A 19,978-nucleotide genomic window follows, 5' to 3' on the forward strand; every position below is an offset into this window, starting at 1 on the left:
ACTCACCCAAGATCTCGGATGTGGTACATGACCTAGTCCGTTCAGACTTCCCTGACAGCTCTTCGCTTCCTATGCTCCCTGTACACTTGGAGGGCCTCCAAGAAGCCTGGGATAAGCCGGCCTCGATCCCTACGCTTTCCCGACGCCTGGATTCCCTTTACAGGGTTCAAGCAGCTGACTGCAAATTCCTCGCCTCCCACCCGGCGCCCAACTCCATCGTTGTTCATTCGGCCACCAAGAACAAACAATCTCGCCACCCTGTTCCTCCTGACCGCGAGGGCCGTAAACTGGACACTCTGGCTAAAAAGATCTATAGCTTCTCCTCGACTAATTCCAAGCTGAACAATTACTTGGCCTATTTTGCTGCCTACACCTTCAACCTGGCGAACCAGATCACCCCGCATATCACATCCATGCCTGACTCCTCTCAGAAAGCGGTCTCGACTCTCGTCTCTGAGCTTTCCCGTGTCTCCAAACAACAGATCAACTCCATTCGCCATGCGGTCTCCTGTTCCTCCCGAGTGTTTGCGACATCTGTAGCCTTACGTCGCCATGCCTGGCTCCGCTCTACCAACCTTCAACCAGATATCAAGCAGCGTATAGAGGACCTTCCTTTCGATGGCCTGGGTCTATTCCATGCGTCCACGGACGAGGTCCTAGCTTCGGTCGATGACGGCCGTAAGAGAGCCAAACGCCTCGGCGTCACACAACCTACCTCCCTGCCCTCTAACAGGCAGAGACCCTGGAAGTCATCCTTTCAGCGTCGTCAACGATCGCCTAAATCTCAGGAGTTCTGGAAAAGGAAACCCCTGCCTAAACAGCCCTTTCATCAGAGGCCACGGACTCAGCCCTCTAAGAAGCAGTCCCAGACAGGCAAACAGTCTCTTTGACTCTCCCAAGGAGCAGACCAGACTATTCCCCTTTTACCCTCGTTGGAGTTCCATCACCACCGACTCTTGGGTCCTTACCATCGTGCGTTTAGGTTACGCAATAGAGTTCGTTTCGCCACCACACCACCACCACTTCATAGCCACTCCTCCATCTGCACTCCTCCAGCAGGAAATCCTGGACTTGCTCCAGAAGAATGCCATAGAACCCGTTCCTCCTCAACACCGAGGGACGGGATTCTACTCAAGATACTTCCTGGTCCCCGAACGGGATGGAGGGAAGCGCCCTATCCTCGATCTTCGGAAGCTGAACAAATTCATAGAATACAGGAAGTTCAGAATGATCTCCCTACAGGGCATCCTGCCTCTTATCCCCAGGGATTCCTGGATGGCTTCCCTAGATCTTCAGGACGCTTACTTCCATGTGACAATTCGACCTCAGCACCGGAAGTACCTGCGATTCGCTGTGGGGAGAGACCACTTCCAGTACGTCTCCCTGCCCTTCGGCCTCTCCACTGCGCCAAGGGTATTCACCAAGTGCATGGCGGTGGTGGCAGCGGCTCTCAGACTTCGAAACATCACAGTTTTCCCGTATATCGACGACTGGCTCCTCATAGCACCAAGCCAGCGTCGGTTGCAGGCCAACATCAGCACAACACTCTCTCTTCTCGATTCCTTAGGGCTTCGGGTGAATGCATCCAAATCCCATCTCGAGCCCACCCAAGACATCAAGTTTATAGGGGCTCTCCTCCGCACTTCTCTCCACCGTGCCTTCCTCCCAGGGGATCGAGCACTTACTATCATCACCTTAGCCAAGTCGATTCAGCATCAGCCTTACCAGTCGGCATTCATCATACAACGCTTGCTGGGCCTCATGGCTGCCACGACTTCCGTCATCCACTTTGCCAAGCTACGGATGCGACAACTACAGCTTTGGTTTGTAAGAGCTTACCATCCTCAGTTGCAACCGCAGAATGTCCTACTTATGGTCCCCCAGAGAGTACTTTCATCCCTAACGTGGTGGACGATACCCAGCAACCTCCTCGCGGGCATGCCATTTTTACCGGCACCCCCAGTGGCTGTTGTGACAACGGACGCCTCAAAGTGGGGATGGGGAGCCCACTTAGAGGACAAAACCGTCAGAGGCCTTTGGACCCCTTCCGAGAGGGCCATGCACATAAACTGCTTAGAACTGATTGCCGTGCACAGGGCCCTCTTATCCTTTCTCCCACTGATCAACGGGAGCCATGTCCAAATTTCAACGGACAACATGGCAACGGTGTACTATATCAACAAGCAGGGAGGAACCAGGTCGCTCCGGCTCTGCCGTATAGCCGTCTCACTCTGGGAATGGTGCCTGGAGCACACCATTTACCTCACCGCGATTCACCTCCCAGGTGTCGACAATGTTCTGGCCGACTCGCTGAGCAGGTTTCGTCTGGACGACCACGAATGGTCCCTCAATCCGACCTACCTTCGACCCATTTTCAGGTGCTTCGGAACACCCAAGGTGGATGTTTTTGCTTCCAAGGACAATGCAAAGTGTCCACGCTACTTTTCCAGGAGGCGGAACGACGCCTTCCTACACAGATGGACAGGTCCTCTCCACTATATCTTCCCACCAACCCCTCTACTAACTCGGGTGTTGATGAAGATAACACGAGACGGCACGGACTGCATCCTGGTAGCCCCCTGGTGGCCACGGCAACCATGGTTCACGAGACTTCTCCAGTTATCTCATCACACTTACCGTCGTCTCCCGTTCGCGATCGACCTCCTCTCCCAAGCCAACGGTCAGATATTGCACCACAACCCTCAGGTTCTGGCCCTTACGGCATGGAGAATTCGACCTCCCACCTCTCCGCAGAGGTAGCCCACGTTATTCTTAATGCCAGGAAGCCCTCCACAAGGCTTTCGTACCGAAGGAAGTGGAAACGCTTCTCCTCGTTCGCGGCTACTAACCATCTACTTCCTGAATCGGTACCTCTCAATATGATCCTGGACTATTTGCTTTCACTGAAGAAATCAGGACTCTGTTACTCATCCCTCAAGGTTCATCTGTCCGCCATCTCCGCGTTCCACAATCCGGTAGACGGCAAGACAGTTTTTTCTCATCCCTTGTCCAAGTCCTTTCTCAAGGGCATGTTGCACCTCAATCCCCCTGTTAAACATCTTGTTCCAACTTGGAGTTTATCCCTAGTTCTTTCCTCGCTTATGAAGGCACCATTCGAACCCATGGCCACCATAGACCTCAACCTTCTCTCCTGGAAGACAGCGTTGCTCGTTGCCCTCACCTCTGGTAAGCGGGCAAGTGACCTATGCGCTTTCCGCCACGATCCTCCTTACACCATTTTCCACAAGGAAAAGGTTGTCCTGAGACCGGACCCTGCGTTCCTTCCTAAAGTTGTCTCCCAGTTCCACTTGTCGACTGCAACCTCTCTGCCGACTTTTTTTCCCAACCCAACTGACCAGGGACAACGGGCCTTGCATTCTTTGGACGCAAGAAGAGCATTATCCTTCTACCTCCATCGTACACGGCCTTTCCGTAAGGACCCTAATTTATTTGTGGCATACGGAAACCCTTGCAGGGGACACAAGATCTCTACCCAGAGACTTTCAAAATGGGTAGTGAGTGCTATTAGGCTGTGCTACGAACTGGCTAAGCAGCCTCTGCCCGAAGGCCTTAAGGCGCACTCCACTAGAGCGGTCTCGACGTCTTCGGCCTTCTTGCACGGCGTCTCCATGGAGGACATCTGTGCAGCCGCATCCTGGTCCTCTCCCTCCACGTTCGTCTCCCATTACGCGTTGGACGTTCGTGCGAGACGTGACGCCTCCTTCGGACAAGCGGTCCTCAGATCCATCTTTCACTGAAATGGAGGTGAGTGCATCCGCTTATACTCCTATACCACACAGTCTTTGGTATGGGTCAGGTGACTAACTTTTTCTTTTCCAGCACCCTCCTCCAGGACTCTTAGCTGGCTAGTCACCCATGTGTGGGACTGCACAGAGACCACGAAGAAGATAAACAGGTTGCTTACCTGTAACTGATGATCTTCGAGTGGTCATCTGTGCAGTCACACACGCCCACCCAGCCTTCCCCGCTGCTGGCCTCTGGTACTTCTTGCTTTAACCTTTCTAGTCTTGCCAGTGGCGGCTGGAAGAAACTGAGTGGAATGGGCGCTCTCCCCCCGCTCCAGGCATGCGCAGTCGCTGCCTGCTCCCCAGGGCGGGAGGAAAGCGCGCCAAAAGACGTTATAAACGAGCTATTGGAGCTCCGAGGTATGGATCCGTTGCCTGCGGCAAGACCCCATGTGTGTGACTGCACAGATGACCACTCGAAGATCATCAGTTACAGGTAAGCAACCTGTTTTTCTTGTTCCAACATTTTGCTCAGAAGACTTTAGTATGGAGGGTCATTGTTGGTTAGGGGACTTGGGGGCAGTTATCTTGAGGTAGAGAGCCTGACCCCGTGCCTCTCCTGTGTCCGTCCTTCCCTGCCAAGTGTGGGTTGGGTACCCTTCCTTGACTGATGCCATTGGAGATTAGACAAAATAGTGCAGTTATGTGACGCCTACTGGAAAACATGCCCATTAATTTGCCACCTGGGAGATTTTCTCTACAGTGCTGCTATGGAATTTCCCACCTGCTGCCTTCTTTTCTTCCGGCACCTGTCAGTATCTTGCAGTCCCTCCAAGCCTGGATCTTTTTTGTTGCGGCTGTTCTTCAGCTACACAAGCTATGCTAGTTCAGGGTTGGACTGTTTGGGCTGCTCCTGTTCTGCTAGAGACCTGCATGGGCACTTTGATGGAGTGATGCACAGAGCTCAGTATCGGGACATCAAAGAGGCAGGAGGAAGTGGGACTGTTTTTCAAAAGCAGTCGAGTGTCAGGGCTGCAATGGAATTGGCCACTGGCCAAGGAAGCCAAGCTGCTGAGCTCCTGCAGCTCCATCACCTGAGCAGGTGTTGGCAGGTTGCACTTGGGAGGACTCCTCTGTCCTCTCGGGCCATTCTGGCAGCAGCAGCAGCAGCACCTGAGGGAAAGGTGGCTTTGTGAAGCCCTTGAAGAAAAGGGTTTAAACCAGGGGTGTCTAACTCATTTGTTATGAGGGCAGGATCATAAATGAGACGTTGTTGGGCTGGGCCATGTGTGTCATAAAATGTAATGCCAGGTAGTAGAGATATACATTTGATAAAGGATAAAGACAAACAGAATTAAAGATTTGTCAAAAAACTTAAAACATACTTAAAAGATTAGTGCTCTTGCAATTTTTTTAACTTAGTCTCTGATAACTGACATTTCTTGCTCTGAATTATTGCATCAAAATCTGGAGACAATGGCTGTGCTTTAGGAATCTTGATTATGCTGTTCAGGTGTGTATCTGTAAGTTGCAGACCTGCTGTTGATTCATTGACATTCATTACAGAAATCTCATAGTCAGTGCTTGGAGCTGAAGACACAGGAAAACATGAAAAGGCTGGGCATTGTGAGCTTTTGTACATAAGTTGCTTCATGTGCAGGTCAAGAACATGTGAAGACACCATGACACAGACTGAGGGCTATGTGTTTGTCTAGAAAGCTATAGTCTTCCCTAGAGAAAGAACTACAACTCCTATGAGGCAGTGCAAGAATAGAGAGACAGCAATGTATAATGGTCAGTATTAGCCCACAGTCTGGGAAGTCTAAGTTCAAAATCCTCAGTCTGCAAAGGAAACATGCTGGGTAAACTTTGTATGGACATACACTCTCAGCTTAATTCACCTCACTGACTTGTTGTTATTCGTCATCTAAATAGTTCACATTGCTTTCCTACTGAGAAAGACTGGATCGTGAAGACATGAATACAGTGACAAGGGGGAGGCAAGCCCAGTTGAACCCAGGAGAGCTGTGGCAATACACACAAAACTCTCTCTCTCTCTCTCTCTCTCTCACACACACACACACACACACACACACACATACACACACAAAGCTCATACCTTGAATAAAGCTGCTGTTCTTAAAGGTGTTTTTATCTCTCCTGTATGATGGAGGGAACTGGGCAAAGGAAGCAAGAGAGAGGGAGGAGAAAGCAGACTTGCTTGTGGGCCTGAGAGGAGCCCTTCAGGGGCCTGAAATGTCCCCTGGGCCACACATTTGATACCCCTGGCATGGTAGATGGTTTCTTGGGGATGTCGATTCTGCAGGATGTGGCAGTGGTGGTGAAAAGGGAAGTTCTGTGCTGAGATTTATTAGGAAAGATTTAAATCAGATGGTCGGTGGCATCATGCCTTTGTATAAATCAGTGCTGTATCTGCATTTTTCAAAAGCTACAGGGCTTTTTTTGTAGCAGGAACTCCTTTACATATAAAGCCACACCTCCCTGATGTAGCCAGTCCTCCTGGAGCTTCCAGTAGGCCTGTACTAAGAGTTCTGTAAGCTCTTGGAGGACTGGCTACCTCAGGGGTGTGTGGCCTAAGATGCAAAGGAGGTCCTGCTACAAAAAGCAACCTGATAAGCTGTATTCCCTTCCTTTCAAAAAAGACATTCCGAGCTGGAAGAGATGCACAACAGAAGCTTCCATGGGGATGGGAGCTCTTCCCTTTGGTGACATTGGGAGCTTCTTAGCCCAAGAAAACCGTGACTTGCCCTGGGGGGAAGGGATGACCTCCACACCTTTATGTAGAGGGCAGAGGGCGAAAGAGGACTTTTCTCCATTTTAACACATTCTAGTCACAACACGTTCTTTTCATGAAGTGCATCATTTGATCAGCTTCATTTATAGCTTGCCTTTCCCCCTGAGCCTCAAGGAGGTAACAGAATCCCAAAAAGGCAGGTTGATCCAACTGCCGGGGCTTCCTGTAGCCAGTGCAGTGGGACTCGGAACACAGCAGCAGCAAACAAAATGTAGGCAGAAACAAACAAAGTGTGAAGCATGAGATTTCAAAATAATCAGTCCTTGGATTTTGAAACAAAGTTAGGTTTATTGATAATCCATGCGGTTCATTTGAGCTGAAGATTGGGACAGATACTTTGTAACACTAGAATACAAACTTTAAAATGGCACATCAAAGGTTCTATAAACAATTCTACATTCACATGTGAAATTCACACTCTGGGTTCCTTATCTATATTGCGGCTAGCACATCCTGGGTTCAGGCCTTGCCAGGCCTGGGAACAAGTCCCAGGAGGTCTTATCTTCAAAGAGGACATTCCTGCATCTGTTAGTAAAAGCGAAAGAAGAAAGGTGGGGGTTGCTACTTTGATGTGCTCACATTTTAACTTTGGGTTAGTAACATTTCTGCCATCTAAATTCTCTGACATAAGAATAACAATTCTAAGGTCTGACTTCAGCAATATAGAAGGGGTATACAATGCTTGACATACTGGCCCCCCCCTAAGCTCTTGCTTGGGGTTTGTCTGGGTGCAGTAGGTAAAATCTTTTGAGGAGGAGTGGGGCTCAGAGGTCGGATGCTTTCACCCACACATCACAACTAGGGGGGAAATACTTCCAGCATACTAAGAAGTATAATATCCTCTTTTTTTCTCTCGCATCCAATATCTCCTGCACCTCATGATGACTCTGACCCTTCACTTGAATAGGTTTGGGCTCCGGCGGGCAGGGATGCCAGCTCGTAGCCCCTGGATCTCGCTGAAGAAGGCTGCATTGGAAAACAGGATGAATTTTACTAAACAGTTTTGGCAATTCCAGTTCTACAGTCACTTTATTTATTACCCTTTTTATCTTAAAGGGTCCCAGATATTTGTAAGCGAGTTTCCTGGAGGTTTGTGGTAATGGCAGGTTTTTTGTAGACAGGAATACAGTCTCTCCTACTTTAAAGTCCCATTGTGGGGTGTGCTTTTTGTCATAATGTGCTTTATAGTCCCGTTTGGCAGCATCCAGGTTTCTTGGATTACAGTCCACCCCTTTCCCAGCGTTTCCCACCACTGCTGACATGAGGAGGGGTTTTTCGTTCCATTGTCCTCAGGTAGCAGGGGGAATGGTTTCCCTTCGTAGCCATTCACAATTTTAAACGGGGAGGCTTTGGTTGAACTATGGAGGCTATCGTATCCATATTCTGTAAACGGCAGCAGTTCCACCCAATTGGTTTGTTGATAATTCACATAACACCGTAAATACTGTTCTAGAAGCGTGTTTACGCGTTCCGTCTGCCCGTCTGTCTGAAGGTGATAGGCGGAGCTCAACCCCTGTTCCATGCTTGTCAGTTTGCAATACTCACGCCAGAAGTTGGCAATGAACTGCGGGCCGCGGTCACTAATGACCTTATCGGGGAATGAGTGGACTCTAACAATGTGTTGGAAGAATAGGTTTGCCAGCTTCTTTGCTGTGGGCAGCTTTTTGCACGGAATGAAATGTGCTTGCTTTGAAAAGGTGTCCACCACTACCAGTATTACAGTCCTGCCTTGAGAAGCTGGCAGTTCCAATATAAAGTCCATAGATACCATGGACCATGGCCGCTCAGCAGTCTGAGTGGGTTGAAGGATCCCGGGGGGTTTCCCACCTCGCTTTTCTGCCATTATACACACTGGGCAAGAAGTTACAAATTCTGAAATATCCTTCATTTGAGGCCACCAGAATTGTCTATTAACCAAATGCAACGTCTTTACATAACCAAAATGGCCCGACAGTTTATTACAATGACAGTGTTGTAACACCTCCTGCCTCAATGCTTTTGGCACATATAGCTTTCCATCGTGATACCAAAAGCCCCCGGTCCCTTTAGTTAATCCTTCTGGCTTCCCTTCGCCCTCTCGTTCTGCTTCTTCTATTAGTCTATTACCCCCCCACGGCTCTGGCATTTCTTTTTTCTTCCCTGACCGGGTAGTCATGGCTCCAGCCACCGCGCTGGGGGGAATTATGGAATCCACCACTTCTTCCCTCTGACTCTCATGCCGAGGCAACCTGGATAGAGCATCGGCTAGGAAATTCTTTGCCCCGGGAATGTGCTTCAGAGTGAAGTCGAACTTCGCAAAGAATCCCGCCCACCGAATCTGCTTTTCAGTTAATTTCCTCTGACCAGTCAGCGCCTCTAGGTTCTTATGATTGGTACAGATCTCAAATGGCACCCTTGCCCCCTCTAGTCAGGACCGCCAAGTTTTCAATGCAAAAGTCACTGCAAACGCCTCCTTGTCCCACACCGACCAGTTGCGCTGCTCTTGTGAAAATTTTTTAGAGATGTAGGCGCATGGTTGTAGTCTCCCTTCCGAGTCTTTTTGCATTAATATGGCTCCTACGGCCACATTAGAGGTGTCGCATTGGACCACGAATGGCTTAAGTTCATCAGGATGGCTTAACACTGGTTCGCTCGTAAACAGCCGTTTAAGTTTCTTGAAAGCTTTTTGGCAGGCGGGAGTCCATGCCAACTTCGCTCCCGGCTTTTTTGCATCCGGCCCCTTCCCCTTAGGCTTAAGTAGGTCCGTTAGGGGCAACATCACCTGGGCGAACCCCTGAATGAAGGCTCTGTAAAAATTTGCGAACCCGAGGAAGGATTGTAGCTGTCTACGTGTCCTCGGGGGTACCCAATCTAATACTGCCTGGATTTTGGCAGGGTCCATGGTGAGCCCCTTCCCGGAGACTCTGAACCCTAGGTAGTCAAGTTCGGTTTGATGAAACTCACACTTGGATAGTTTCACAAAAAACTTGTGCTCATACAAGGTGGCAAGCACCTTCCTCACTAACGGAACATGGGAAGCCAGATCTTTGGAATAGATAATGATGTCATCCAGGTACACCACCACCCCCTTGTACAAGTATTCTCTCAGAACCTCATTGATAAAGTTCATGAACACCCCTGGGGCTCCCTGTAATCCAAAAGGCATCACCAGATACTTGAACTGCCCCATTGGAGTGTTGAAAGCTGTCTTCCACTTGCCCCCTTCTTTGATCCACACTCTAAAGTACGCGTCCCTCAGGTCCAGTTTTGTGAAAATGGATCCCTCGGACACCGTACTCAGTAGATCTTTAATCAAGGGGATGGGATACGCATTAGACATCGAGATCCCATGAAAATCAGTACAAAGCATAAGGCTCCCGTTCTTTTTCCGGAAAAGCACCGGTGCAGCATGCGGGGCAGTGGCCGGCCGGATAAAGCCTCTTTTGAGGTTTTTGTCTATGAACTTCCATAGTTCTGCTTTCTCAGCCCACCCCATGGAATATAGCTTGGCTTTAGGTAGTTCCTGGCCAGGGATTAGTTTGATCGCTTCGGTGCGGGGGAAGCTCATTTGCCTCCTCCTCGCTGAATACTTTGCGCAAGTCTCCGTACTCTTTGGGGATAGAATGAATCTCTTCCACCGACACACACATTTTTTCGTTCCTGGGGGGAGGATTAGGCCCCCAGGCCTCCAGCCAGTGATGGTGTTTGCACCTTCTGTCGGTGAAATCTATCGTTTGGTCCCCCCACTGTATGTCCGGTTGGTGCTTAGCTAGCCACCCGACCTTTAATACCACGTCAAAGGAGGAGGAGGGGGCGATCACGAACATTTCTATGTCCCAATGGTCCTCTATCCCGACTGGTACTCCCTGAGCCTCTTCTACGCAAGGCTCCCCCCTCATTACGGACCCGTCCATTTGCTCGAATTGAATTGGGTGCGATAGGGGCTTCCGCACCAGTCCTAAAGCGTCCACTAATTTTGGGGTGATAATCTCCCTCGTGCACCCCGAGTTGATTAGGGCTTGGGCATGGATAAAGTGTTTAAGCTTTTGGTTCAACAACGTCAATGGTACAAAAAATAAGGATCCAGTCACTCTCACCCTCAATGGTGCCGTTAGATCCACGACCTGCCTCCCGGCACCTCTCAGTGCAGGTCGCTCTCGTTTTCCGCCGGCTCTGTTCCCCAAGACTCCTCAGTGGATGCGTCCATAATTATAGTATCCTCGTCTAGCGCCGCTGACATTGTGGTGCTTCCCTGAACCGACTCCTTGGGTCTGGTCGAAGTCTTCTTCGGTCCCGCCGCCGTGGGTTTCAGAGTAAGGGGGGGGCTCGAGGTTTCTCCGGGCAGTTTGCTGCCAAGTGATTTGGATCACCACATCAGAAGCACTTGCGCCCCTGGGGAGGTTTTGGCGTTTTCCCCTTGGCCGCGTTCTTCTTCCCGTCTGGCTTGGGCCCCAACCGAGCCTCACATGCCCCCTTTCCCCCTTGCTGCAGTTGGTGTTGGAGGGCCACCCGCTTCATGTTGGTCCCTACTTCACCTGCCAGTTGTACCCATCCCACTAGGGTGGTAGGGCGGGCTTGCTGTAAGGCTCGGTCCAGCAGGCTCGCGTTTAGCCCTCTCTGGAACTCTTTGATCTTCATCATCTCACTCCATCCTCGTACTTTGGCCGAGTGGGCCCTGAAATCGGCCGCGTACTCACGCACAGACTTCGCCCCTTGCTGCATCCTGCGCAGGGCCATGATGGCCCAGGTTTCCTGAAGGGGGTCTTTGTATTGCGTTAGCAGTGCCTGCAGGAACCCGCCCATGGTGTTGAGCTCGGGGCCCCTCGTCTCGTACAGGCTTGCATACCACCTTCTAGCTACTCCCTTCAGTTTTGACCCGAGGTAATCCACTCGGCTGAACTCATCAGGGAACATGTTCCCCCAATGGTGCATGTAACTAGTGGCTTGAATGGTGAAGTACTCCACTTCTTCGGGGTTGCCGTCGAAGGTGGCATCCAGTTCTCACCCCCTTCCGTAGTCTCGAGGGGCCGGGGGTCCCGCTGGCGGCACGGGGCCTACTGGTTGCCCAGGGGCCACTGGGGGTGCTGGCGCGGCTGGTGGTGCCGGTGGTACTGGCGCTAACACAGCTGGTGGAGCTAGTGGGGGTCTCCCGAAGTCACGCCTCAGTATCTGATCAATACTCTAACATAAAAATAACAATTCTAAGGTCTGACTTCAGCAATATAGAAGGGGTATACAATGCTTGACACAAAGCTGCAGAAGGTGTGACAGGCAATAAACCCTGCAGCCGACTGCAGCCCTGTCCCCTGAGCTGTGCCATTAGGAGCCCCTTTGTGAGAGAGGATGGATGCCCTCCTGACTACGTCCGTCTTGCATCTGCTGCAGCAGGCCCTCCTGTCCCCCAAGGCGGGGGCCACTGCAGAGAAGACATGTGGACAAGGGGCAGCTGCCGGTCACTCAGGTTCAGCGGGCTTAACCAGTGGAGCCTCTGGGATTCTCAGCCCCCTGAGGGGGAGAGGCCTCAAGAACCGAACGGTGTCACCGGCGGTTGCTGGAGCAAGAGCGAGGCCTCTCTCCCTGCTGGTGGGCTTCTCAGAACCACACTGGTCTGGCCCTTGCCAGGAATGGTGGCGTAACGCATCACGCCTGGGACCAGCTGGGGCTGGCTGTGCTCATGGAGGGGGCAGAGGGAGTCAGGGTGAGGTTGGAGCAAGGTTGGGACAGAACCACTACTCATTTGCATGTGGAACAAACTAGTACTTGTTTGTTCAAAACTGATTTACGTGAATTGACATCAGAATGCTAGCAGTTCCACAAAATTAGTGGAGGGAAACCTTTTCAAAGGATTGTGAGCCTGCCTCCTGTTGTTGCTCCTCAGTGTGAGAACTTCTGGGGGGTCCACACGGTGCATTTGGGAAAGCTGAATTCCACAAGCTGGATAAGGTATGTCAGTGCACAGGAGCTGTGCAGGCCCCTTTAGCTTGTCTGGGTCTGTTCCTTTTTCGCCAGCTGGGTGGGATGCAGAGCTGACCTGCTTTTGAAGAGAGGTCTGGATGTGTTTGTGGAACTGGGTCATTGGCCCAGGCAGTGGCATCAATATATGAATCTGAAGCCCAATCCCCTTTCCTGGTGGCAAGTCCTGTCCCTTCATCTGTCCCTGATGAGAACTTCAGTCTCCCGTCTGGAGCTCAGTAGACCTTTGATGGTTCTGGAGGACCTGGGATGCTGCTTGGTAGCAACTGGAGGAGATCTCCTCTATGTCTGGTTGTTGGAGGGCTGAGGTAGGATAGCCCTTGGGGATACCTCCTGTCTGCTCCGAATCTGCCCATATGAAGTAGGTCTGTTTCCTCACTGCTGACTTCCTCTTCCTCCTCCTGACTTCTGGCTATATTGGTGGATTTATTGGCAGCATGCAGGTCAGAAGGGCAGTGGGGCTGTTGCCCAAGGGCGATCGTGTGGCTTTAGAGGTGGCATTCCAGCCTATGACTTCACATTGTCATGGGCTGGTTTGCTGGAGAGCAGTCCCACTGCAGGGCTCTGTCTGAGCGCTGTGCCTGGTGGGGGTGAGAGTCTGCCATGTCTCAGCTCCCCCCCCCCCCACTCATGTTCCCGGGCTGGAGTCCCTCAGTCCTTTTACTTGCTTCTTTCAAGCAAAAGTCCCTGCATGCCTGAGAGGACCGCTGTGGGCGAGGGCCAGGATCTCTGCTCCCCTGTGGGCAGAATCTTGGGGCCAGGGAAGGCTGGAAGGCTGGCCCTCTGCCAGAATCTGCTTGGGGATGGCCAAGCCCTTTCCACTGGCCTGGAAGGCAGGACTCTGGAGAGTACCAGTCCTGGGGCGGCAGCCCTGGCACGAGCCCTTCCCGGCCTGGTTTCCACCTGGCACTGCAGGAGCGGCAGGAAGGATCAGGCAGAGGAAGGCTGCAGCAACCTGCAGCAATGCAGGTAATGTGGGTTTTGTTTTCCCTGGGTGGTGATTGAGGCATGAAAGGCCTTCCTGGAAACCAGAGATCACAGCACTGTTAAGAAATCTGAATAGGCCTCCAGCCAGCAGCGGCATCCCGTGTTACCCATTTTGTGGTGCTGCTGCCGCCGCCGCCAAGATGGGGAGAAAGCAGATAGCTTGGGGCAGGCAGGCAAGATGCCACCACCCTTCAGGGCTTGGCAGGCGGATGGTTGCAAGGAGGCTTTTCCTGTTCCACAGCAGCATAACTGGAGAGGCGGGATGGCCTTCGCTTCACCCCCCCCCTGCCCTGGCATCTGAGCCAGCCAGTTCCTAAAGGAAGCTCACCCTGCTGTGGGGGGGGGCGATGTCACACCTGGAGATTCTCAGGGGCTGGAAAGGAGGGAGGGAGGGAGGAGGCGCTCAGGGCTGGATCTGGAGCCAGGGAGGGAGGCGGCTGCCTGGAGAGTCCTTGAAGTGGCTTTCAGGGCTTTGTGTGTTCTTTGGGGCTCTTTGGACCATGCTGGGGTCCTCCTTCTCAGGGAGTCTGGCTCAGTGCCCCCCCCCCCCCCGATCTAAGCCGCTGGGAGGATGTTCTTAGGCAAGTGTGAGGCTTGGCTGCTGGCTCTAGGTGAGGCTAAGGGAGGGCAAGCAGGGCAGCACTGGCAGGTCTGATCTCCCTTGGGGGTTAGTAGCGACAGCAGAAGTTGACAGTATGGATTCTGCTCTTCCTGAGGAAGGGAAAGCTGCTAGGCTGATCTCTCCTGCTGGGCTCTGAGGACATGGATGTGTCCCCTCTGGATAGGTCATCTGCCCAAGGGATAGATTGCTGGCCATTGAAGTCTGTGCCATGCTTGCCAGATTTTGCAGTCCCTTGAGTCCATTTCAATGGCCATTTCAAGACTAAGACCTGGGAAGCTGCACTTCCTTTTTCCATGGGGAAAGACAGTTCCCGGTCAGATGCTTGGAGGGCTGTTAGGCCATCACGACCGCCCTTCATCTTGTAGGCCAGAGTTCTCCCTAAGTTGTGCCATGGTGTCCTAGTGCACAGATTTCCCACCCTCCATGCAGAGGATTCCACCTCAGTGAAGGGCAAGGGGTCAGGGAGTTTAGTGGGACCACTCCTGGGACAGCTCCGCCCTTCTGTTCAGTCGGTGCCCCAGGAGAAGAAGCTGTGCCATCTCCCTAGCCTGCTTTCCTTCCCGCTGTCAGCTGCTGAGCTGAGCTGCCTGTGCCTTCCTACAGCTGAGCAGCAGGTGAGTCGGCAACGCAGCCAGGAGGAGGGAGGAGAGCCAGGGGGATTTGGAGAGGGAGGGGAGCCTTAGGCCAGCAATGTGGTGGCTAGGGGCAATGGCGAGGATGGGAGTTGGGTGAGGATGGAGGCCAGGAGGAGGGAGGGGAGCCAGGGGGATATGGAGAGAGAGGGGAGCCTTGGGCCAGCAACGTGGTGGCTAGGGGCAATGGCGAGGATGGGAGTTGGGTGAGGATGGAGGCCAGGAGGAGGGAGGGGAGCCTTGGGCCAGCAACGTGGTGGCTAGGGGCAATGGCGAGGATGGGAGTTGGGTGAGGATGGAGGCCAGGAGGAGGGAGGGGAGCCTTGGGCCAGCAACGTGGTGGCTAGGGGCAATGGCGAGGATGGGAGCTGGGTGAGGATGGAGGCCAGGAGGAGGGAGGGGAGCCAGGGGGATATGGAGAGAGAGGGGAGCCTAGGGCCAGCAACATGGTGGCTAGGGGCAATAACGAGGATGGGAGCTGGGTGAGGATGGAGGCCAAGAGGAGGGAGGGGAGCCTTGGGCCAGCAACGTGGTGGCTAGGGGCAATGGCGAGGATGGGAGTTGGGTGAGGGTGGAGGCCAGGAGGAGGGAGGGGAGCCTTGGGCCAGCAACGTGGTGGCTAGGGGCAATGGCGAGGATGGGAGTTGGGTGAGGATGGAGGCCAGGAGGAGGGAGGGGAGCCTTGGGCCAGCAACGTGGTGGCTAGGGGCAATGGCGAGGATGGGAGCTGGGTGAGGATGGAGGCCAGGAGGAGGGAGGGGAGCCAGGGGGATATGGAGAGAGAGGGGAGCCTTGGGCCAGCAGCATGGTGGCTAGGGGCAATAACGAGGATGGAAGCTGGGTGAGGATGGAAGCCAAGAGGAGGGAGGGGAGCCTTGGGCCAGCAACGTGGTGGCTAGGGGCAATGGCGAGGATGGGAGTTGGGTGAGGATGGAGGCCAGGAGGAGGGAGGGGAGCCTTGGGCCAGCAACGTGGTGGCTAGGGGCAATGGCGAGGATGGGAGTTGGGTGAGGATGGAGGCCAGGAGGAGGGAGGGGAGCCTTGGGCCAGCAACGTGGTGGCTAGGGGCAATGGCGAGGATGGGAGTTGGGTGAGGATGGAGGCCAGGAGGAGGGAGGGGAGCCAGGGGGATATGGAGAGAGAGGGGAGCCTTGGGCCAGCAACATGGTGGCTAGGGGCAATAACGAGGATGGGAGCTGGGTGAGGATGGAGGCCAAGAGGAGGGAGGGGAGCCTTGGGCCAGCAACGTGGTGGCTAGGGGCAATGGCGAGGATGGGAGTTGGGTGAGGATGGAGGCCAGGAGGAGGGAGGGGAGCCTTGGGCCAGCAACGTGGTGGCTAGGGGCAATGGCGAGGATGGGAGTTGGGTGAGGATGGAGGCCAGGAGGAGGGAGGGGAGCCTTGGGCCAGCAACGTGGTGGCTAGGGGCAATGGCGAGGATGGGAGCTGGGTGAGGATGGAGGCCAGGAGGAGGGAGGGGAGCCAGGGGGATATGGAGAGAGAGGGGAGCCTTGGGCCAGCAACATGGTGGCTAGGGGCAATAATGAGGATGGGAGTTGGGTGAGGATGGAGGCCAGGAGGAGGGAGGGGAGCCTTGGGCCAGCAACATGGTGGCTAGGGGCAATGGCGAGGATGGGAGTTGGGTGAGGATGGAGGCCGGGGGGGCGGGGGAGGGAGCTGGGCCAGGATGGAGTCAAGGGGGATGGGGGAGATGGACCATGTCCATGTGCAATGGGGGGGAGGCAAGGGGCTTCTGGTCTGCTTTCCTCAGATAGGAGATGTACCTCCTCTCACCAGCTTTCATATCCTCACCAGTGTTCCCTCTAAATTGAGTTAGTGTGAGCTAGCTCACAGTTTTTTAGCATCCAGCTCACACATTTTTGTCTCAGCTCAGGAAAAATGGCCCTAGAGCAAACTAATCTGTGCAGTAGCTCACAACTTTAATGCCACAAAGTAGAATTTTTGCTCACAAGAGGAAACATTGATCCCCACGCCCTCTTTTCCCTCAAGACCCTCCTACACACACACATACACACACACACACACCAGAGAGGGGAGATGTTCTAGAGCGTAAACATTCATGAGTCAGAGAGGTCACTTGGTCTCATACCACATCTTTGACTACCAAGGCTCATATTCTGGAAAGTTGTTGGTCTTTTAAGGTTCTTCTGCATTGGAATTTTGCTGTGCTGCTAGAAATGTGGCTGCAGCCCTGAAGCTAAGTTTATTTACAAATGATCTCTTAATAATGTGTGTGTATAGTTAGGCTATTCACACAAATAGGAATGCAATCATTTGTAAGTAAGTACCCCTTTATTTGTTGTTGTTCAGTCGCACAGTTGAGTCTGACTCTTTGCAACCCCATGGACAGAGTAACGCCAGGCCCTCCTGTCTTCCACCATCTCCGAAGTCTGCTCAAATTTGTGTTTGTTACATCAGTAACACTGTCCAGCCATCTCCTCTTTTGCTGTCCCCTTCTTCTTTGGCCTTCTGTCTTTCCCAGTATCAGGGTCTTCTCCAGGCAGTGCTCCCTTCTCATTGGGTGGCCAAAGTATTTGAGCTTCAGCTTCAGCATCTGACTTTCCAGGGAACAGTCTGGGTTGATTTCCCTTAGGACTGGCTGATTGGATCTTCTTGCAGTCCAAGGGACTCTCAAGAGTCTTCTCTAGCACCTTTTTGTGTAGGTATGTCTAAATGCCCTCTCATCCATAATTTCTTGGTAGAGAAGGAATACACACAGCTGTGTTGCTTTTAAAAAAATGGTGGGGCAAAGAAACAACCTTGTCAAAGTAGGGTAATGCACAAGACAAAACAAGAGTGGGTAGATCGCTTCCCTGGATGCCAGGTCTATCAGTATAGTGGTATATAGTTGAAAAGAGAAGTAGTAATCTTCTAAAAAAACCCCCTGCTTTCTGTGATGGTCAAATCATACTGCCTCCTCACAGTTTTAATGCTGGTAGCTCACAAAGTAGATATTTGTTGCCTGATAGCTTAGAGCAGGGGTGGCCAACGGTAGCTCTCCAGATGTTTTTGCCTATGACTCCCATCAGGGGCTGATGGGAGTTGTAGGCAAAAAACAACTGGAGAGCTACCGTTGGCCACCCCGGGCTTAGAGGGAGCACTGAAGCCAAGGAAGAGCCTTTGCTCCTTTGCCCATGGTGGGCAACCCAGTTTTTGTTGCCTTGTTAACTTCCTCAGTTGCTGTCTTTCTCTAACTCCTTGGAAAGTGCTGGTGTCTTGCAGAAATGTTGCTGAGTTTCTCCTTTTGGACAAAAGTAGATGCTGGGAGTGTGTGTGTGTGGGGGGGAGGTGGGGCCCCTGGAGATTTTTTGCTATTGTGGTCCAGCTTAGTTAGTGGCTGCAATTACTGCTGCTGCACTAATTGCCTGGCCTGACATTAGCAGCTTTAGTTGGATGGCTCGGAAACTGCTGGCTGGCCGAGGGGTCGTGGGGTCAGCTGGAGGAAGGGCCCCTGGCTCTCCAGTGACAGCTGCTCTCCGTGGATGCAGCATTTCCCCACTGCTGCTCCAGCTGCCAATACTATGCAGCAGCAATTGGACTTCCCCGGGCAGGTTTCCTTGTAATTTCACTGTCTCCCCCCCCCCCCACACACACACCATGGGCCCTTATCAGTTGTAGGAGTTTTTAAAAATAATTGCCAACTAAATGTCATGTCACTGCAACAGTGTAACAACAACAATCCCCAGCTTTAATTTTTAAATTCTCTAGCCCCTTGTGTAGAAGAGGTACATCTTTACCATTATATCTCCCCAATGAAACCTGCTAGACTTCCCTTTTTTAAAATGGAAGATGGGAATTCAGATAATCTTTTATGCCTTTTTCTGCTGTCTCAAAATAACCATATTCAGTTGGTGATACTTCTAAAGAAGCCCTCCGATGCTGGGAAGCAGAAACGGCTGCTGTGGGGAGGGGAGGGGAGGGGGGCAGGAGGAGCACTGATCCAGCCTTTCACAGAACTTGGAGCAAGGGCGGTTTGGGAAAGATTGGGGGAGGGGCATCTGGGAAGCGGGTGACCCAACCAGCAGGAGCAGACCCAGACCAGCTGAAGCTTATTTGGCCGTGCAGAGCCATGCAGGCCTGGCCTTCCAGACAGTCCTCAGGTGCCAGTCGCTGCTTCCAAATGGGGGGGGGGGGGCAGGCCTGAGGGAGACAAGGCAGTGTGGTGTAGGGTTTGAGGGCCAGGCCAGGCGCCAGGAGGCCCTGGTTCTCACTGGCTCCCTGCCAGGGAAGCCAGCTGGGTGACTTTGGCACTCTCAGCCTGGCCTGCTTCAAAGGGCTGCCGTGAGGGTAAAACGGAGGAGAAGAGAAGGATGTGAGCTGTTTGGAAAGAGAGGGAGGGAGGGAGGGGAAGGAGGGAAGGAAGGAAGGAAGGAAGGAAGGAAGGAAGGAAGGAAGGAAGGAAGGAAGGAAGGAAGGAAGGAGGCCGTGGTGCAAAAGGGGAAGCTGCAATTTGGCTTTGCTGCTGGGCCTCTGCTGACATCCCTCTAGCACCTCTGAGCACCAGCTTTTCAATGAAACTGCCCAGGCAGGTCCAGGGGGGAGGGGGGAATTCTGAGCCAGTCACAGATGTCAGTGTGGGGCATCCTTTCCATCTTTTTTTAGAGGTGCCCCCCACCTCCACCCCAGTGTTCCTGTGTTGGCATTCCAGGCACTTGTGCAAAGCCACTTCAGGCCCGGGGGGGGGGGGGGCGAGGAGGACCAAAGGGCAGCTCTGTGCTACCAGGTGCTCCACCTGGGCTGCCTTCCTGTCGCACAGCCTGGCCCTCACTTGGTCTGGCTTCTGGTTGCAATGTTCTTCCCTAAGCCTGTTTTGGCTGGGTCTCAGGCCATGTGAGGGGAGGGGGAAGGAGGCCGCTTTGCCACTCGTGCCCACCTCGGTGCCAGTGTCTTGGGCCCCTCCCTCCTGAGGTCCCTCAGCCACATGAGACCAGGGAAGTGCCAGGCAAATGTGGGGGTGGACTGTCTACGGCACTTGAGGCTGGGCGGAAGCTGCCTCCTCGGTGGGTGTCCAGGCAGGAAGCCTGAGGTAGCAGGAGAGGGGTTTGAGTGCTTGTCTGCGGGGGCCTCCTGTCCTTTGGCCCCGCTTGGTTTCTTCCTTGCTGGCGTGATCTGAGCCCTCTTCCTCAGAGGGTGTCCATTTGGCCCGCCTGGGCAGGGAGGGCGAGGAGGGCTTGCTGGACCCAGCCTTTTGGAAAGTGGCTGAA

The sequence above is a fragment of the Heteronotia binoei genome, chromosome 14 (genome assembly GCF_032191835.1).
Source record: "Heteronotia binoei isolate CCM8104 ecotype False Entrance Well chromosome 14, APGP_CSIRO_Hbin_v1, whole genome shotgun sequence".
NCBI lineage: Eukaryota > Metazoa > Chordata > Lepidosauria > Squamata > Gekkonidae > Heteronotia > Heteronotia binoei.